General features: G+C 36.1%; 1 pseudogene; it reads left to right on the forward strand.

The window, feature by feature from the left end:
* Nucleotides 1-8347: 8347 nt before the first annotated feature.
* LOC149207450 (putative boron transporter 2) lies at nt 8348-16313 on the forward strand (annotated as a pseudogene).
* Nucleotides 16314-20443: the final 4130 nt, after the last annotated feature.

A 20443-nucleotide genomic window follows, 5' to 3' on the forward strand; every position in this document is an offset into this window, starting at 1 on the left:
CGACTATAGATAATACTTCATGGATTTGCATGAGCATTTATATAGTTAATGACCATATTAGACATTCCTATCTACTTGGGATTAATAAGATGAGAGAGACTTCTATCGCTAAAAATATTTATGAACTTGTTCTTAATGGATTGAAGGAAAGTGGTATGGATGAATTAATGATTGCAAAAAAGTTGGTATGTGTTGGAGCAGATGGAGCAGCGGTAATGCAAGGACAAAGGAATGGCCTTTGTGTTAGGCTACAACCATCAACTTCACCATATATGCTTAATATTCATTGTATGGATCACAGGATGAATCTTGCATTTAAAATAGTAAACAAGTTTCCATCAGTTTCAAAAGTCAAAGATCTTGTACGTGAGACTCATGCATACTTTTCTCGTAGTCCCAAACAGTATTTAGAGTTTCAACAATTTGCAGATGGTATTACAGATGGAAAAAAATTACTGAAAGATGTTGATACAAGATGGATCTCATTAAATGGACCAGCTCAAAGACTATTTAGTGAGTTCAAAACTTTGGTAGGGTTGATGTATGAAAATCAATATAATGTAGACAAAACTCAAGATCTTCTTTCTCAACTAACTAATATAGAGACATTATTAACATTGGCAGGAATTCTTCCTATGCTACATGAAATGAATGTCCTCGTGAAAATGTCTCTGAGTCGCACAATGTATATTGCGGAATACACAAATGTGAGAAATTCACCATGTCTTGCATTGGATAATTTGTATATGATGCCAGACTCTTTTACTGGTCCAAAGTTTAAAAGTTGGACTGAGATCATCAATATAGAAAACATTGAAAAAATTTTGACCTTTGATGAAAAACGGATACTATGTATCGCAGTGCGTGGGTATATGGTTCCCTTTCATTATATTAGTAAGACAGGATGAATCACTAAAGATTGCCCCGTGTCAAGAGACCAATTTGATAATATTGTGATTTTAGTGAGACAAAATTCGATAGAAATTGCAAGATCACTATCATTAGAGATAAGAGAATGATTTCCTCGAGATGAATTGTTGGAGGCCACGTGTGTGGTATACCCTCAATATTGGAACAATTGTCAATGTCCAAGAACTTTAAAAGCTGATTTTCAAAAAAGATTAAAATGTTTAGTAGACTATTTTTGCAAGAAAGTCTCGATACATGGAGAACAAATTGAAGGTATTTTAGATTCATCAAAATTGTATCAACAAGGTGGACGCTTTGCTGAAACAATGTGGAAGCAATATCCTTTTTTGGAAAATCCTAATGAAAATGGTGCTATAACAAGATTATGGACTACTTTAAGTGCTAGTCAATACATGCAAGAAAACATATCAGAATATTTCAAATTAGCAGATTTGTGTCAAACCATGATTTTGCGATCAGTGGAGGATGAGAGAATGTTTAGTGCATTATCATTCTTGAAGTCAAAGTTGAGGAACAAGCTTGATAAACATGTGGATACATGTTTAAGATTATATGTAACAAAGTATGACATTGACAATTTTCCATATGAAAGAGCACTAACTCTTTGGCGATCAGATTGTGATAGAAGGGTAGAAAACAATATAACAAATCTCTCTAATGAACTTGATATATAGAACATAATGTTTTGGAGGCTCATAATGACAGTTCATTTAGAGAAGATCATGTTCACAATTTAGAAAATGAGGACCAAGATGAGAACTAGGAAATTGAAATACCCTAGGACTCTTATTTTGGTATACATGTACCATTGATCTTGCGAAATTACTATATGTCAACTTCAGGTAAAAATAGGTTCTATATTTGTATTTTTCATTGTAACATTGTAGCGATATTATTTTGATGTTTGTTATTTTAAGATTGATGTTTCATATTTAATCATTACATTGTTTGTTTCTTATCTGACAGGAAATAAAGCTGGATTTGGTGAGGTTGGGACCTATTTCTTTTCACATAGATAGTGTCTGAATATTATTAAATGATAAATAACAAATTTAACAAGACTTTCAAGTGATTTGTTAACGATTTCTTGTCTGTCATTTGTCAGCCATGTTTTCAAGTCTTTCAAGTGCTAAGTTGTTCAGGTCCCCACATGTCCTTAGGACCATTAAGGGATGAGATAACATGAGCCAGTCCAACTCATGCCCCAAATTTACTTTTTACCTATTTATGTAAGTGTTTTGTTACCACTTATCACCAACAAAATTCTACCATAACATAAACTAACTTGAAGACAACACTTCTCATCTTCATTTTACATAAATGCTCTATGGATCTCCCTACTATACTTTCCCGAGACTAATGTCCCTTCTTGGTAGGTCTCTCCACCATACCACTAATCGCAAAATAGACACACAGTAGTAATTACCACCTTCTATAAATCTCTCTAGTCTCAGTTATTGTGTCCCTGTCACACTCGACCAATACAATCTTGCAGGTCTATTTTTTTATCATATCTTTATTTTTTGTTATATTGTGTATTTAACTTTAGCACCATCCAAGAGTAACGAGTTAGTGTCCTTTGGATTTGATCTTTGATTTGAAATGAAGTCGGATTTGATGAAGCTGGGACCTATTTCTTTTCACATAGACAATGTCCTAGTATTAATTGATAAATAACTAATTTAAGAAGTCTAATGCTAAGCAACAATGGGCTTATTCAAGTACATGAAATTGCGTTGATGTCTAGCTCTAATATCTTAGAAAATTTTAGAGGTTTTTTTGCTGCTTGTTTATAGGATTTTGTCAAGTTTGAAATTTTTGGTTTGTTTTGGTCAGATTTTTTTAGTCGCTTGACTCATTTCATGCATAGATCGACAGATCTAGTTTTATTTTTATAATTATTGTTGTTTTCTTTATATATTTGGTGGTTTGAGGAAAGATATTTGATTTCCTTTCACTTTGTGGCATGATTTCAGCATCTTCACCTTTTAGAATATAGTAAAATATTATTCTTATTTTATGTTTTCCTGGAAAAGAATTATTGATATTTAGAAAGGGAAATAAGCCCTAGGTAGCTAAGCGAAGAGAAAAATGGTCTATGTACTAGGTTCCTGCGTATTCATCGTAGGAGACCTATTAGCATGAGACCGACATTCCTTTTATGCAATTACACTTTGTCAAGATAGAGTTGAGTTCGCTGACCTGGGAAGAACACTGACAGCTGATCATAATGCTAAGGAGATTATAATGTTGGTTTCAAAAGCAGGATTGTGAAAATTGTTTACACTAGTTCTTCTTTTGGTCATATTTACTACCAAATTTGTGTCTTGCTGATGTTTTACATTTGTAATGACCTTGTGCAGAGTTGGTTTGAAGAGCTCGATGTTAGAGTGTGAAGGCTCTCTACAAACCACAAGGACTACATTGTCTTGGAGGGCACTCAATGTTCTTGGTGTTGCTGAGCCTCTTTTTTCGAAGTGTAAATGGATACAATGGTATGGCCATAACATCACTTCATTTGATCCTCTTTACTAATCTCCTAATATCATTTCAATACATCAAATTGTTTTGTTTTCATGGAATTCAGAGATACATCAGTAATGTTATTTTGTCTTGGAAATACTAAATTATTTTGTTTTGATATCACCCAGTTTGAGTTGTTCTTTGCAACTACCACTTGATCCTTTAACAAGCATTTGAAATTCAAAGTGAAATAAAGGTCTTTTAGTTTTTTTCCAAAAGAAGATTGCTACAAGCTAATGAATATTATTGTGATTAAACTAGATGTTCCACTTGGTACCATAGGCCTTGTAAAAGGGTTGTACTCCGTTTCAGTCTATGGCAATAGACTGATTTCTAACTGCTCCATGTACCCACATATGATATAATATTTTTCATTTTTGGCTCGCTGAATATACAAAGAGAAAATTGCTTAACAATATTGCTTAATTTGACAACAGTTTTACTTTTATCTGATACAAGAGTGGAGGTAGTCTTAGATTTTACCTATTTCTCAGTAGTTGTTCTCCTTCGGCAACAACATCATCCTTCAACAAATACATTCCAACTTGTACAGAGGAAAGTTCATGTTTAGTAGGGGGCCCATAAGAGATCCTCTAATGGAGGCGCAGTAGTTTAGTAGGATCACTGGATGAAGCACATGTATGAATGAATTGTCTTCAATTAGGAAGGAACAGTTACCCATCCAGGGGAGGGCATGCACGAATGTCTATTTTGTGAATGGTGTAGTTTTCTAAGTGTGTTGGGTGCATGAGTTCATGTGTTCAGTCTACCCTACTGGGTCTTGTATTTGAAGCAGTGTTATCCACACGTGATGGTGATATCCACTAGTTCATTAGGGTTAGGGATATCCAATGAAGCCAGATTCAATGGTTCAAATCCTATAAAAGCTAGATTGACGAATTACAAAGAAATGATTGGACACACATCTCACTCAAAAACAACGACTCAAAATCCCTATGGAACCTTGCGATATGTTGTTATGGATAGTGCTTACCTGTGACTTTATACCTCTACAACTTCACCCGAGTTCTGTGGGGGGGGGGGGGAATTATAATTTCCTCTAGTGCTAATTCCCCCTACTACTTGACCTCATGGAAGATTTGCTCAGATAGTGGAGCGCGAGGCTTGAGGTGGGGTGAGGTGCTTTTTATGCACACATGTGAACCCTTAAAAATGTCATTCCTAGGCTAGGGTGGAACACTGTATCTAGAATAGGTTTCTTGATAGTTTTACACACTTACCTCATGCTGTCCTCATGTTGTTCTAGCACTTCCTCTCATTCTGAGGATGGTATCTAGGATAAAACCCAAATTATTTGGGGTACAAGGAAATCAACAATACATTCATTAAGAGGTCAACATGTCACTTGTGAGAATTGGTCCTCGGTGTGGAGGGATAACATTCCCCCTCAATTTCTTGGGCTAGGCCCAATTGACTAAAATGCCTTTTGCAAAATATATCCTGAGAAAACCCAGGGAACTTTGCCTCATTCTGAGGATGGCACCTAGGCTTAAGCAAATTCCTTAGGGCCAAAGGCCATATCAACATGTCATTGGTGGGAATAGAAACATTGTAGGTAGGATAACAATCATTCCACCTATCCAGTGGAGCTAGACCCAATTGACATTAGATGTGTTTGTAGTTAGACAAAGGTGTAGGAATTTTGGAAATGAGTTTTTCGATGTTTTTGGATGCATCACTGCTTGTAGTGCTCAAGAGCACAAGTATTTCAAAGATCTAGGTTTTGTACCCTGACCTGTATATTAGCTGTGGGGATAAAATATTATTAGCATGTTGTAGTGTACCCTGCATCATCTCACTAGTGAGTTTCTCTTTGGATACTGGTAAAATAAATGGAAAACTGTATAATATACCATGTTTGAAAAAAAAAAAAAAAAAATTGCCACATTTGCTAAGGATTTGCACCATTGGTGTAGCTGGATTGTGGTGGTTCTAGTTCTTCAAGACTATTGAACAAAACTTTATTTGGAAATTAAGTTGTTTACGATTGTCAAATATGACTGATCATTTGAAATTCTTTGTCATCTGTTGTTACTGACAGGGTATTTTATAATATTGTGCAATATGGTTTTCTATGCTTTATAGTGCAAGTATTTACTTGTTATGTTGATGTGTAGAGGATATGATATTCAAGTGGTTTTTATGCTGGTTTTGATGATAACATCTCAATGGTGATGGAACCCTTGCTTTGAATCATGCAAGGTTCTAATGGTGAACTGTGAAAGAGAACGCTTATTTTGGATTCTAACCACGAAAATTTTCTCAAAAGTCCAGCCCATAGAAAAACGTGAAATGTTGTATATAAATGATGCTTGTTTCTGAGCAAGAAGTCTTGTTAAAATTTGCAATATGATATATACTAGTGACTCTGTTTTTAAAGCACGTTTTTTATTGTGAGGCACAATTTTTTTCCAGTTATATTTCAAAATTTAAACCTGCTTGTTCTTGATGGTTTTACAAAGGCTTTCAGTGACATTGTATCATTTTTTAATTAATGCAAGGGGTGCCTTGTTGAGAATAAGGGTATATTCTATGATATTGATGTCTTTTCTTGAATGGATTTCATTCACCATATGTTTGCATTGATGATGAAGTAACTCTGTGATTATCTTGATAGTTGATCTACATGGATAGCTCATTGTTGGTGTTGTTTGCTCATGGGTAGCACTACATTTTTGAACTCTTTGGATTAATGATGGAGATGATCCCTGCTCATTTCTTCATGTGATCCTATGCTTCTTCAGAAGAGGTTGGCTAAGTAGTTGATTATTGTTTTGCCACCTTAGTTGTAGCATTCTCTTGTTTGTGTAAGAAATTATGCATAAATTTAGGTTCTTACATTGTTTCATTGGTGATTGACATGTCTTCTTGCTAAAGTTGTTTTGGTTATGATCAAGTTTTGTGAAGTTTTAACAGCGTTGACCCTCTTAGTTGCTTTGTGGTTAGGTGCATGTTCTAGGTCTTGAGCCAACAGGAATTGATCTTCTCTCGGTGAGGACAAACATTATCTTTTTTCTTTGGAATATGATCAAAGGATGTCTGGTAACAATTTTTCTTAATGCTGACAACTTTGTTGTTTGTTTCTTTGTTTTTATGCCACCATGTTCCCTCCCAGAAAATGCTGTGCCTGGAGCCCAGTAGACGCATCACTGCTCGTAGTGCTCAGGAGCACGAGTATTTCAAAGATCTAGGTTTTGTACCCTGACCCGTATATTAGCTGTGGGGATAAAAATATTATTGGCCTATTGTAGCGTAGCCTGCATCATCTCACTAGTGAGTTTCTCTTTGGAGACTGGTAAAATAGATGGAAACCTGTATAAGTAACATGATCAAGTATACCATGTTTAAAAAAAAAAAAAATTGCCACTTTTGTTAAGGATTTGCACCATTGGTGTCGCTGGATTGTGGTGGTTATAGTTCTTCAAGACTATTGAACAAAACTTTATTTGGAAATTAAGTTGTTTACGATTGTCAAATATGACTGATCATTTGAAATTCTTTGCCATCTGTTGTTAGTAAAAATCAATGTAACAAAGAATAGATCCAAGCAAAAACAAGAGAGCACTTACTTTTTAAATCATTCCATCTGCCCACATCACTTCAATATCCCCGTTTTTGAGACCTATAATATTCTCAATCAAGGATAAATCTGATTCTTTGGTATCCATACCTACTTTAGCCTTACACCTTCTTAAAGACCCTTGCTGGAAAATTTTCTCTGTAATTTTGGTCTCCTTTACACATTTTGGCTTCAGTTCAATTTCTTTATCATCACCAGACTAATCCTCAAAGGCCAGACCAACCTTAGCTTTTTGTCTTTTTCTCAAAGATCTATGTTCTAAAGATAGCTCTGTTCTAATACCATACTCAGGTTTTGGCTCCATTTCACAATCTTTCTCAATGTTTGAATCATTTTCTATTTTCATACAATTCTCAAGTGATGAGATTTTTTGACACACCTTATCATCCACTGATGATTCAACAACACCAGACACTTCTAGTAGCTCTGCAACAGATGCCAGTCGAATAACAATGTCCCCAATACAATAATTGTAATATGGGTTCTCAATTAGCTCAATTGTAATCGCAACGCTAAGTTTTTATCTAAATTCAGTGACTGCAAAAAAATAAAATGGGTGTGGATGGTTTCTAAGGTTGAAAAGGAGATGTCAATATGGTGTAATAGATGGTTATCATCAAGGGGGGTAAGTTAGTGCTGGTGAAATCCCTACTTGAAGCCATCCCTGTGTACTGAGTGTTTTTTTTCCTTTATTCCCAAACAGGTTCTAGAACAGGTAAGAAGACTTAGTTTCAGATTCCTATGCGCTAGGGACAAACAAAAAAAAGAATATTCCTCGGGTCTCATGGAAAAAAACTGTTGTTCCTAAAGAGCTGTGAGCATGGGACATTTAAAATCTCCATTGCTTGGAAAGAGCCCTGGCTGCTAAATATGTCTAGAGAATTATAGAAGGGAAGGGCTTATTGAGAAAGGTGGTGAGTTGGAAGTACATACACTGTGCAACCTTTATCTGCTGAGGATTGTATAAGATATCCAAATAAATCCTACAATAAATCTTCAGTGATTTGGAAGGCGGTGGTGTTGGCCTTTCCGTTGATTGGAAGACAGTTGGTTTGAACTTTGCAAGGTTGGGGGTGGCAACAACACAAGGCATGGGGATGATCCTTGGCTGCTTATAACCCATAATCCTTCTTTATATTATCCCTTTGACATAAAATGCATGCTCCCATAGCCCAAACATGATAAGGCACTGATCTTGCCTTTCATCCACCACCTCAAAACATAGAATCCATTTTTTTTCCTTTTTTGTTTTCGTTTCCATGCAATAACAATACTTATTTTTCCACATAGGAAATGCTTGATGTGCCATTGTTATACATTTTTGGAGCTTTCATTCCAGCAACAATGATTGCAGTGCTTTATTATTTTGATCACAGCGTTGCATCCCAACTTGCCCAACAAAAGGAATTCAACTTAAGAAAACCTTCTTCATACCATTATGACTTCTCTTAGGATTTTTGGTATGCAAATTACCTCAGTATATATATATTATTTAGAACTATGTTGTAATGTTTGTCAGAGTTCATGTTTAGGTTCAACTGTCACTAGCTACCCTATTCTGGAAGAGCTCTTGCTCTCCTGAAGACATCTTGATCTAACTCTTCATTCTTTGTTTTCACCTCCATAAAAAATCTCTAGTGGATTCATAAATTTTCCTTTTATTGTGGCAGACTATTTTATGTGGTCTTGTTGGCATACCTCCTTCAAATGGTGTTATTCCTCAATCTCCCATGCACATGAAAAGCTTAGCTACCCTCAAACATCAGGTACCAATATATTGGAATTATCAATTGCAACTTCTCAGGGCAAAGACACAATTCAGACATTTTATAGATGAGTATCTTACGAGTACTTTTGTTACAGTGGTGCTTAGCAAGTTAGTGACAACAGTCCGGAAAAGTATGCAGAAAAATTCAACCTTAGGGCAATTATACGGAAACATGCAAGAAGCCTATGAGCAAACGCAAACCCCACTGGTTTATCAGCCTCCACCTGCCTTGGTAATGGTCTTATTTTTGAGTTTGGGTGTTTCATTTTATCTAATTTTCCTCTCCCTTTATTTATTTGTCTTGTCATGTCCCAACCATTTGTGCAAGCACTTAAGGAATTGAAAGAGACCATAATTCAGTTGGCTGCAAGTACTAGGAATATGGATGCCCCTGTTGATGAATCAATTTTTAATGTTGACAAGGACGTGGATGACCTGCTTCCTGTTGAGGTGAAAGAACAACAATTGAATAATTTGTTGCAATCTCTGATGGTGGTTGGCTGCCTTGCAGCAATGCCCATCATTAGAAAGATCCCAACTTCTGTGCTTTGGGGTTACTTTGCCTTCATGGCCATAGAGAGTTTGCCAGGAAATCAATTTTGAGAAAGGATATTGTTTCTTTTCACTACTCCAAGCCGTAGATACAAGTATGAACTTTATTCAAACTATAATGTGATTGAATTTAATGCTTGTAATATAGTTTTCAAAGTTGATCAATGTTGAACTAATGGTTACAGAGAACTTCAGGAGTATCATGCTACATTTCTTGAAACGATGCCTTTCAAGACAATTTCCACTTTCACCATTTTCCAGACATGTTATTTGATGGCATGTTTTGGTATCACATGGGTGCCTATAGATGGCGTTCTCTTCCCACTATTGATCATGTTGTAACTTGTTAGCCCCAGCGAGGCAGTATATCCTTCCCAAGTTTTTCAAAGGAGCACATCTTCAAGAATTGGATGCAGCAGAGTATGAAGAAGCCCCTGGAATTCCATGCAATATAATAGTGAGTGCAAGACACATATCAAACAAATTTTAAAAATATTACTCAATTCTATTTCATAAGCCCTCCAGCACGAACAGTGATAAATTGAACTGTAACATATATTGATTGCAGGAAGCTAGAATTCAGGGGTTCGGACTAGGAAGCATGGGAACAGGTGAAAATGATGGCGAAGTTTTGGATGAGATTATTACACAAAGTCGCAGTGAGGTCAAACACACATAGAGTCCACAGATAACTAGCTCGAGTGATTTCACACCAATTCATGGATCTGAGTCTGCATTAAGTCCCCAAATTGCAAAAGCTAAACAAATATATAGCCCTCGTATAAGTGAGATCAGACAGACACATAGCCCTCACAGAGGGGAAAAGCATTCGGAAATTCCCCTGGTTAGTCAAGGAAAAACTATGAGTCCAAGCGCATCTGGTTTGAGGCCACATAAACCAACTTCCAATTAGGTGTTTGGAGTTTAAATCCTCGGCCAGTAATCTTTCCCTTCAGTGAGCATATCTTATGTTGAATAGTACATATTTTGTTGGCTCATCATTATTTAATCATTGTGCCATAAATCACTCAATTGTATTTGGTGTGTCTTCACAAAGAACCTCTGTCCATCTCAGAGGACATGGTAGACCATATAGTGCGTGTAAAAAAATGTATGGAAATCGAGCTTGAAGTATTTCTGTTTTCTTGAAGCATGAAATCTATTGTGTCAGTCTTGTGGTTCTGTAGACCCTGGGCATGCCAAATAAGCATGGTGGTATTAAAGGGTCCTGTGAGTGGTTTGAGCTTCATAGAAAGTCATCCTTCTTCTACCAGTTGGATCTTAACCACAAAGTTTGCAACCTTTAATGTTTCATTGAAATAAAAAATGTGGAAATTAAACTTGACAAATGAAAGGGAAATGGTAAGGCTTACAATATTAGAACTTCTATAAATGTTTAGCCATTACCTTTAAAAACTAGCCAAGGGCAATGTCAAATGATCAAGCATATGTTGAGATGGAAATATCTATTTTTCATGACAGTAAAACATTTAGATAATGGAAATAAAGAATATGTGCATTCAAGTTAAATCAAATTTATCTTGAATGGTTGGGAAGATTTGTTATTATCTTTAATTATTTAAGTCTTGTAAAAAAAATTTAGATTCCACATTTTATTTTGACATATTTAATTTTCTTTGAAATCATAAAACAATACAAATTTTATTCAAAATATGTGCAATTACTATTTCAATGTTATATATCCATGCTTTCAATGAAGTTCCCCCATGATTTATCTCTGGTCTGTGTGATCAATGGCAACAAACTTGAAGAAAAACAAGGAATATGAAGCCGTATATAAGGAATATGAAGCCTGTGTGTTACGTTAATTTATGAGCAGTTTTATGCTCTGCAGTATAATCTGTGAGAAAATTGGCTACAATATTCAACAGACAGGACATATGAGTTTCTTAATTTGCGGTATTATATGCTATGGATTTTCTAACCGATATCTTGAAAACGCAATCTGCACTTGCCATCTATGCCTGAGTTCTGCAATGGTTTTTTACTTTCAAGCCATGCCTAATGTCGTATTGTTTGTTGCAACTTTAGTGTAGAGAGCTAACCAGGAAGGCGTTGGGTCATTCATAGAGGATGCTTAGGCATGATTCCAGGCTTTTGAAAATAATTGTGATTTCCATCACTAGTCATAGCACTTGATAGAAAGTTGGGATATTCATGAGTGTGAATTTATGTTTGTATGTTTACATACTTTCTTATGAATTAACTAATGCTCAGTAGCAGTAGACATTGGACAAGTATATTTGTATACTTCTGTTTTAAATTGAAACAAATCCAGGGCTAAAAGGAATGGATTGATTGCACTAGTCATCCTTCTATAAATTTCCAACATAGGCTGGAGTAAACAGATTGTAATTTGGGTAATTTTTCTAACTGCAAACAAGAACATACTTGTGTATTGGCAGGGTGGTTACGAGGTCCGTAGAAGTGATGAATTTGAATTTTTCTTGGTTTTATATATAGTATTAGGTTTTTTCTCATGCTTTTTGTGAATGACACGACTGAATTTTATCCTACACCGACTAGGTTATCGATATGTAATTTCGGTAATTTTGATTTCAAAAGATATTTTAAAGAAATGCAATGATTTCATTTGTGTATTCAATAAACACAATATTCTAATGGAATTCTACATTTTTGGTTTACCTATACAAATTCCATGGAGAAGTATTAGTGGTGTGACATCAATTGTCCTCATGCAGAGGCTTTAGTTTTACTCTTTTCTAGAAGCAAATACTTTCTTCCAACATTTTTGAGTTCCATGAAAAATTTGAAAGTCGTAATAGTATTCAATTATGGGTTCAATATAGATATAGTATTCAATTATGGGTTAAAGAGATCCACACTGAATGATCTATCGGCCTTATCTTCACTTAGTTTAAGACTATTCACTTGGAGAGGCTGCATGTGCCCCCACTTCAAAAGCATAGTAAAGTCATGTAGAACTTAGAGAAGCTATCTTTAAGCTTTTAGTGAAGATTGGAAAAATGTCTGGGTTCAATAACACTCAGTCGAGCATTAAGCTTCCAATAATGCTAGATTTTGACCTGGAGCACTTTTGTGATTTGGAGGAGATGCCCCCTCGTATTTGTGACACATCTTCAGTTGTGAATTGGACTATTACTAACTGTCATTTCCTTCGAAAGTTACCTGATGACTTGGGAATCTCAACTCTTTAAGAATGTTAAGGAAGGAAAGAAAGTACATTATGCTAAGTTCTCTTATGCTTTTCAAGTTTTTCTTGGATATCTACAATGTTTCAGGTAGGAAAGTACATTCTGTTGATGAAAATTTGTCTTGATAGAAAGGCCCAATTTCAAATTCTAATGCTTTCAAAAAACATTGTATAACTGTAATGTTTCTAAAAGGAAAGAATATTTTTCAATTTAAGTATCATGATCCCATATTCCAACTTATTTTTCAGTAACCCATTAGGTTTTGTAGCTTTGAATAAATCCATGTCTTTTGATAAGATCCTCTTCCAAATTAGAACACAGTTTCTTTTTGGAAATAACCACATACAATATCTTGATTTTGTTATTGAGAAAATAGAGGTTGTGAAACAAGCCTGTGCCATACAAGGACTTGATTCATTGATTATGTATCAATTATGGCTCTTGATGTAACAATGTCTTGATTTTGTTGCTTGAAAATAGAGGTTATGCTTTACTATTTCACATAATTTCTTACAATCTTTCCATAAGTATTGATTTGTAATCTCAGTCACTGAGGGATGACAGTAATGACAAAGGTAATATTCCATGGTTTGAAGTTCCCCTCTTACTAAATATTTAAATATATCACCACAATTTCACTGTTAGTTAAAATAATTGTATTTGATTTGTAAACAATTCATTGCTTGATTTATAGATTTTGATTTTTTCCCTTTTTTATTTTTTTCTCAGATTTGGTATGAGATATCTTCCAAGATTTGGGTTCCCTAGTTTCCCCACCATAGCTATGAGGTTCAAATGCTATCATTAAATATTCTCGGAACGTTACAACTTTTCCAGTAAGTGTGCTTTGAAACATTGTTGTTGCTTTTCCATGGTGTTAATGCAAATAAGCACTGCAACTAGTGCCATTATTTAGATTAAGTGCCGAAATCTAGGTGGTCTTGTAATGACAGAGTGATTGTTTTCTAGCTACTAAGGCCATATGCATTTTTATCTCTTATGTTGTCCTGAGATATTCAAATTCAGAATAAGAATTGAGGTCTCGTTTCCACTGTAGATTGCAGTCAGTTTCTTGAACATAATATATAGTAGATTATCTTTTACTAATCAACTGTGGATGTGATCCCTCATAGGAAAGGAAATTCAAAGTGACTTTGATTTCACATTGATTTGTCAAAACATCCACACAGGAAAGGAGATTCAAAGTAACACTGATTTCACACTAATTTGTCAAAATGGAGGCAAGAGAAAAGGAAACTTTGTATTCACCAATGCTCTTAATTTCATATGTACATGCACAGACATATTAGTAGAAAATATTGAAGAGTTGCCTAAGTAATATTTTCCATTCCACTACATTCTTTACAGCTTGTAAATAAATAACTCGGAACAATTCATTACACTACTTGTTATTCTTTATTAATCAGTGGTTAAGATTTTGATATTGAACTCGCTAAGATTTCTCTTCCTTCTGTGAAATTGTGTGTTCTATAATGCTTCTTTTCCATTCACTATGTATAGCATATAAAGTGTGTCTAATGGAGTAGGAAGATTAGAAATTCTTGTGATGCTTGAACTATGTTACAAGGCAGAAACCCAACGGGGCAGGGTAGGTGCATCCCCACAAAGGGGTCACAAATACCAAAGTTGGTATTGGCTAGTGCCTTGAGCTAGAAAATTTCCTTTACCCTTGTATTAACAGTGAATCTGGAGAGGATTCTAATATTATCTTTATAAGATTTATATCAGTTAAGATTGATGAATAAAATTCATGAGACATGAGCTAGGATGTCCTTGCAAGGTGGTTGTTGATTATTGGAAGCTATGATGGCCATTATGTCAGGCCAGGTGATCGCACTCCCTTGATCGTGAGCATGATTGTGATCAAGATGGAAGGCTTCATAGTCTAAATTGATTTTTTAGCAGTGATAGTTAGTGGGCTCATTCACAAAAGCTTCTATTTCCCTAATCCTTTTTATAGAGTTGTCAGATTCAATTTCCAAAGGTTTTAATTACACTATAGAGTTGAGTTCTGAGAGAGTTGTGATTCACAGTGTTAAGTATAGCAGCTATGACACTTGAATAAAGACAAGCATAGTAGAGGTATCAGAGTCTGTTATAAGCTTACCTACATATTATAAGGGACTTGGTTGGATTTTTTATAATTTTATAAACAAGTTCCATGTTGTGGAAATCTAAAAAAAATAGTGATATTGTCACCATGTGGCTCTTGTCATATATGGTTTTATACTTTTTCAAAAAATTATGTAAGAGTTCACAATGCTAAGATTCACTAGGACTTTACAAAGTTTTATTATTTAGTGAAAGACTCACCAATATCTTACAAGATTTTATAATTGAGTGAATTATTCGCCATGCCTGGTGAGAGATTCACCAAAAAATTATATATACATATTATACTTTTGATAAAATCGCCTTCCATTTTTCCTATATACCACGGAGATTCGCCAATTTTTTATACATATAAATTTAGGGGGGGTTCTTAAAATTTTCCCTGTCAACCATCCACTCCCCCACTCCAGATTGTTATTCAACAAGGAACTGGAACTTCAAAATCTTCTTCTCAACCATCTAGAAATTCAATAACATCTGCTTCTTGACCATCTGGAACTTCATCTCCGCTATCATCCATTAGTAGCTCAACAATGGCACAGAACCCATGGAACAACCCTGGTGCAGTCACAATGCCTACACCTTTGAACCCATTGCCAGCCCATCCTAAGAAATGGTTGCCAAAATTCAATCCAGATGCAGGCATTCAAGTAGATGAACACATAAACAACTTTATGTTGTCAGTGAATTTAAAATGAGTTACTAAAGAAGATGTGGTTGTAAGGATTTTCCAATATACTCTACAAGGATTAGCCAAGTCTTGGTACTTTTCGTTACCATCAGGATCCATTACTAGTTGGAATATTTTCCAAGAGCAATTTTTAACTAAATATGGTGATGACAGATCCATAGAAACATTAATAAATGATCTCTCAAATCTTAAAATGGAATCTAGAGAGCCTATAAAAGAGTTCAATTCACGATTTAATAAACTCTTGAATAAGCTTCCTATTGTCTCAAAACCTTGTGAACAGGTTAGAAGTGAATGGTACATATCAACCTTACCTTCAAACATGGTTATCTTTGTAGATATAGCTGCAAAACCTACTGTAGTAGAGAATATGAAAGAGGTAATTGCTGTGGAAAAACGTATCATCACTTTAAAAAATAAAGCTGCTCTTGAAGATAGAAAATCTAAAAAAGTTACCTTCAAAAATGATTCAAAGAAGAAAATGGGTAAAGATCCGTATGATATGGAAGGTCTCCAAAAGGTTCTAAAAACTATGTCAAATGAAATGATAGAAATTAAGAAACAAGTAGCTGAGACCTCAACTAAGAAGCCATTTAGAAACTTTAAGAAACCAGAATCAAAACCCCTAATGCTATATCCAACGCAGAGTCAGACGCTGAGAATGATGAAGAAGAAGATATGGTCTTATCATCTGAAGAAACTGAAGAAGAGGAAGCTATAGAATGTCGTAGGATGTGGGACTTCATTTTGCCCAATTCTGATACTGAAAATGAACAGGAAGATTTTCCAGTAAGTACCAGGAGTAAAGGAACTCCCGAACCTATTCAAGCAACTCAAAAGAAAAAGAACAAGGGTAATACTACTAAAGAAAGGGCTCCCACAAAGAAGTCTACAGTGATGCCTAGTCAAAATCAGTGATCAGCTTCTAATCCACCTTCATCATCTAAAACATTAGTAGTTGCAGACTCTATGGATTACAACATCATTGAAGACATGAAGAAAACGAAAGCGAATATCACTATGTTTGAGCTTAGTAGGCTTAAACATCAACAAAAATTGCTACTCAATGAATTAAATGCTGTACCTTCTTCTCCTCTTCCAAATGTTGTATTGTCCAAAGCTGCTAATGAGACAGGTAAGCCACCAGCTGGTAGAGTAGAAGCCACTGATGTTGTTCTGATCAGGGATAGATCAAATTCCCATACTCTGTTGGCATTAAGATTCTGGTATGGTTCTATGCTACAGATGTTGTACTTGATGGCAACACCCTCAAGTGGCAATGCTCTGATTAGGCTCTCAAAATGTTGAAAATTAAGAGGTACGCAGGAGAATAGTTCAAAAGGTGCGTACACGCAGGTACACCGTGAAGGGACTGCGGCCACACACGCAGGTCACCCGTTCAGAAGGTGCGTACCCCCAGTTCACTTACTTCAAGGCAGAGAAGCGCACTCACGTGGGGTTTCTTATGTTTGGCCCGTGGTATTTAGCCCGCCGTTCTTGATTCTATGGTTTTGGCCCGTGGTACTATTTTATATTATTATTATTATTGAGCCCCATGTTTTGGGCCCCTTGTATTGATTATCTATGGTATTGATCCATGTTTTTAGGAAGAGCTTGCCTATATAAAGCAAAGGAGATCACTTGGCTAAGCATCTTTTGCAAATTGAATATCTTAAGATCTGAAATATTGGGTTATTGTTTTTAAAAGCTTGATCTATATAAAAGTGAAGTTGAAAGCGAATCTGTGAAGGGTGATCTCTCGAGCGCATGATCAGATCTGAGTATCTGACGATCTGTAGCACACTGGTGGACTGCCAATTCGGCCCTAACCAGAAGTACGCAGGTGATTAACAGTGCAAGTGCGTGGGTACGCAGAGCAGAAAAAGGAGAAGTGCGTGGGTACGCAGAGCAGAAGAAGGCGCAGTGCGTGGGTACGCAGCGCGACAGAGGTTCAGGTGCGTAGGCACAGGGAAAGTACGCGATGCTTCAGAAGCCGCAGGTGCGTGGGTACGCGGCGCGATAGCATCTGCGGGTGCGTGGCTGCAGTAGCAGTACGCGGCGCGATAGTATCTGTCGGTGCGTGCCTACGGTAACAGTACGTAGCGTGATTGAAGAAATAGTGCGTGGGTACGTAGTGCGGCAGAAGGGTCTTTGCATGTATACGCAGGGGAGCAGAAGGTGAAGTGCGTACGCTTGTAGGCCAGAGAAAGAAAAACTGCGTATCTGTCTTAAGATCTTTTGTTGGCTGACTTTTCTCTGTTGATAAGGTGTTCTAGGTTTAGTTTACTGTTATTGTTGATCTGGTTATTGCAGTTGACTGGGTGATTTACTTGTACTTGATGATCTCTTGATGTTTATGGATCCAGTTTGAAAATTTATGAAAAAGTGATCCTTGAAAGAAAAGAAGTAGGGGGTTGTAGCTCTCTTCCAGGAGAGACTGGAAAAACGAGAGAGAGTTGTAGCTCTCTGCAGGTTGCAGCCTGCGTACTGGTAAAGGACTGCACCAGTACAAAACCATTGTAAAAGGAGTTTCTAATTTGAAAGAAGATAGATACATATTGCAGCAGGTGGTTTTCACCCACATTGGGTTTCCACCTTACATCTTGTGTTCCTTGGTGTGACTATCTGTTTTCTTTGTTCATGCTCATTATTTTATGGTACTGACATGAAAAAATAATTCAAAGAATAAATAAGGAAGATTTATTAAAAGAACCTGATAATACTGATTCACCCCCCCTCTCAGTATTATTTCCAACAATTGGTATCAGAGCAGGTCCTTCAGAGAAGCTTGATCGCTTGAAGGAAGATCATTCATCATGAGCAACTACGAGAGGGAAGCATCAATCAGGCCACCAATTTTTGATGGGACAAACTTCAATTATTGGAAGGTAAGAGTTACTGCCTATCTTCAATCTCTTGGTACAGAAGTTTGGGATATCATAGATACAGGCTACACTTTTCCTTCAGCTACTCCTACAGATACAGCCGAAAAGAAGAAATATGAAACAAATGCTAAAGCAGTCAATACTCTGCTGGGATGCCTATCTCAAACAGAATTCGTGAAGGTTATGCAATATAAATCCGCAAAAGAAATCTTGAGCTACGAAGGAGATGAACAGGTAAAGCGTGCTAAACTTCAAACCCTCAGGATTTAGTATGAGAATCTCAGAATGTATAATGATGAAAGTGTGGCTAACTATTTCCTTCGGGTAGATGAGATTGTTAATTGCATGAAAAACTTGGGTGAAGAAATAAAAGAGGCTATTGTGGTTGAAAAAGTTCTAAGATCATTGTCCCCCAAGTTTGAATCTAAAGTGTCTGCAATAGAAGAAAAGGAAAATCTACGAATTCTTACTATGTCTCAGCTACACGGAATTCTAACTGCTTATGAAATGAGAAAGGGAGGTCCATCAGACAGAAGAGAAGCTGTTTTCAAGGCTTCGGGCAAAGGAGACTATTATGAAGCAAGTCACGTGCCAGAAGAAGAAGAAGAAGAATCAAATTTTGTCAAAAATATTCAAAGGGGTACTGGAAGGTTCAGAGGTAAGTTACCTTTTAAATGCTTTGCTTGTGGAAGAGTAGGTCATTATGCTACGAAATGTCCTCATAAGGATAAAGGAAAGGAACCTGCTAGATGGAACAAGAAACAGATTGCAAATAAGAAAAGCTACTACACTCATGAAGATAATGATGGTCTATCAAATAGTGATGAAGATGAACGAGGTAATGACTATAAACTCTTAATGGTGTTTGAAGATGATGATTACATGGATGCTATAGATGTGGATAGCTTTTGTGAAGAAATTTCTAGACTCAAGACATGTATAGAAGAAAAGAATAGGATCATTGATACTCTACAACTTCAAATTGATGAAAAAGAAAAATATCTTGAAAAGTTAGAAGGTGAAATTGTTGGTCTTAGAAAAGAGATTGAGAAAACAAAGGCTATTAATCTTAAGTTTGTCAAAGGATCTGAAACTCTGGATGAGATCATCAATGTACAACGTTCTCCTCTAAACAAGACAGGTCTGGGCATGGAGAAACTTCTCAAGCATCCACCTCAAGGAGTTATCTTGATGCAGCAAGAAGGAATGAGCAAAAGTACAATGGAGATCACGAGGTAAAGCAGGGACCAATTACAAACAAAGACTATCAGGCAAATCAGGGGCAATCCATCTTAAGGATGAACAAAAGCTACAACCAACCACAGGTAAAATCCTCTCAATTTGCTTCAAGAATGAATGACAGTAGAAATTACAATCATTTGGCTGGAAGATTTGATAACCGCAGAAGTTTCTTCAATGGACAATGCTTTTCTTGCCATAATTTTGGTCGCAAAGCAGCTCAATGTGTTGCATATAAAACGATCATGACTAGAGAAGCTCAAAAACAAAGAAGTATGACCGGGATTACAAAAAGGACCTATAACAACTTTGTGGTTCTTGAAAATGAAGTTGAATGTTCTATTTGCAATAATTTTGGTCATGAAGATTCTGAATGCAGGAGCAGGTTTCAGCAAACAAAGGAACAAGCCTCAAGCACCAAAACATGGAGAATAAAGGAACCACAAACAGAAAGATGTGGGATAGCATTTTATGCAGAGGGACAGGAAAATCTATGGTACATTGACAGTGGATGTTCGAAGCATATGACAGGTGATAAAGAAAAACTTGAATCATATTCTGCTCTAGAAAAAGGAAAGAAAGTTTCTTTTGGAAATGATACTCCTGCAACTATAAAAGGAAAAGGCACTGCTCAGTTAAAAGAAAAGGTCAAAGCTGGAAATGTTCTGTATGTTGATGGATTGAAGCATAATCTTCTAAGTGTCAGCCAGATGTGTGATCAAAGAACCGAGGTGATATTCAGATCAAATGGATGTCTTGTTCGTGATCTTGATACAGGTAAAACAATGATCAAAAGTAAAAGAACTCCAAACAATCTATACATATTTGAAGAAGGACAACAACAATGTTATCTGAGCAAGGATGATGAGCACTGGTTATGGCGCCGGAGGTTGGGGCATCTAAGCTTTTCACAAATAAGGAAAG

Source organism: Pinus tabuliformis, chromosome 1_2, assembly GCF_031772625.1.
Source record: "Pinus tabuliformis cultivar Carrire ecotype Pingquan chromosome 1_2, CPIR1, whole genome shotgun sequence".
Taxonomy (NCBI): domain Eukaryota; kingdom Viridiplantae; phylum Streptophyta; class Pinopsida; order Pinales; family Pinaceae; genus Pinus; species Pinus tabuliformis.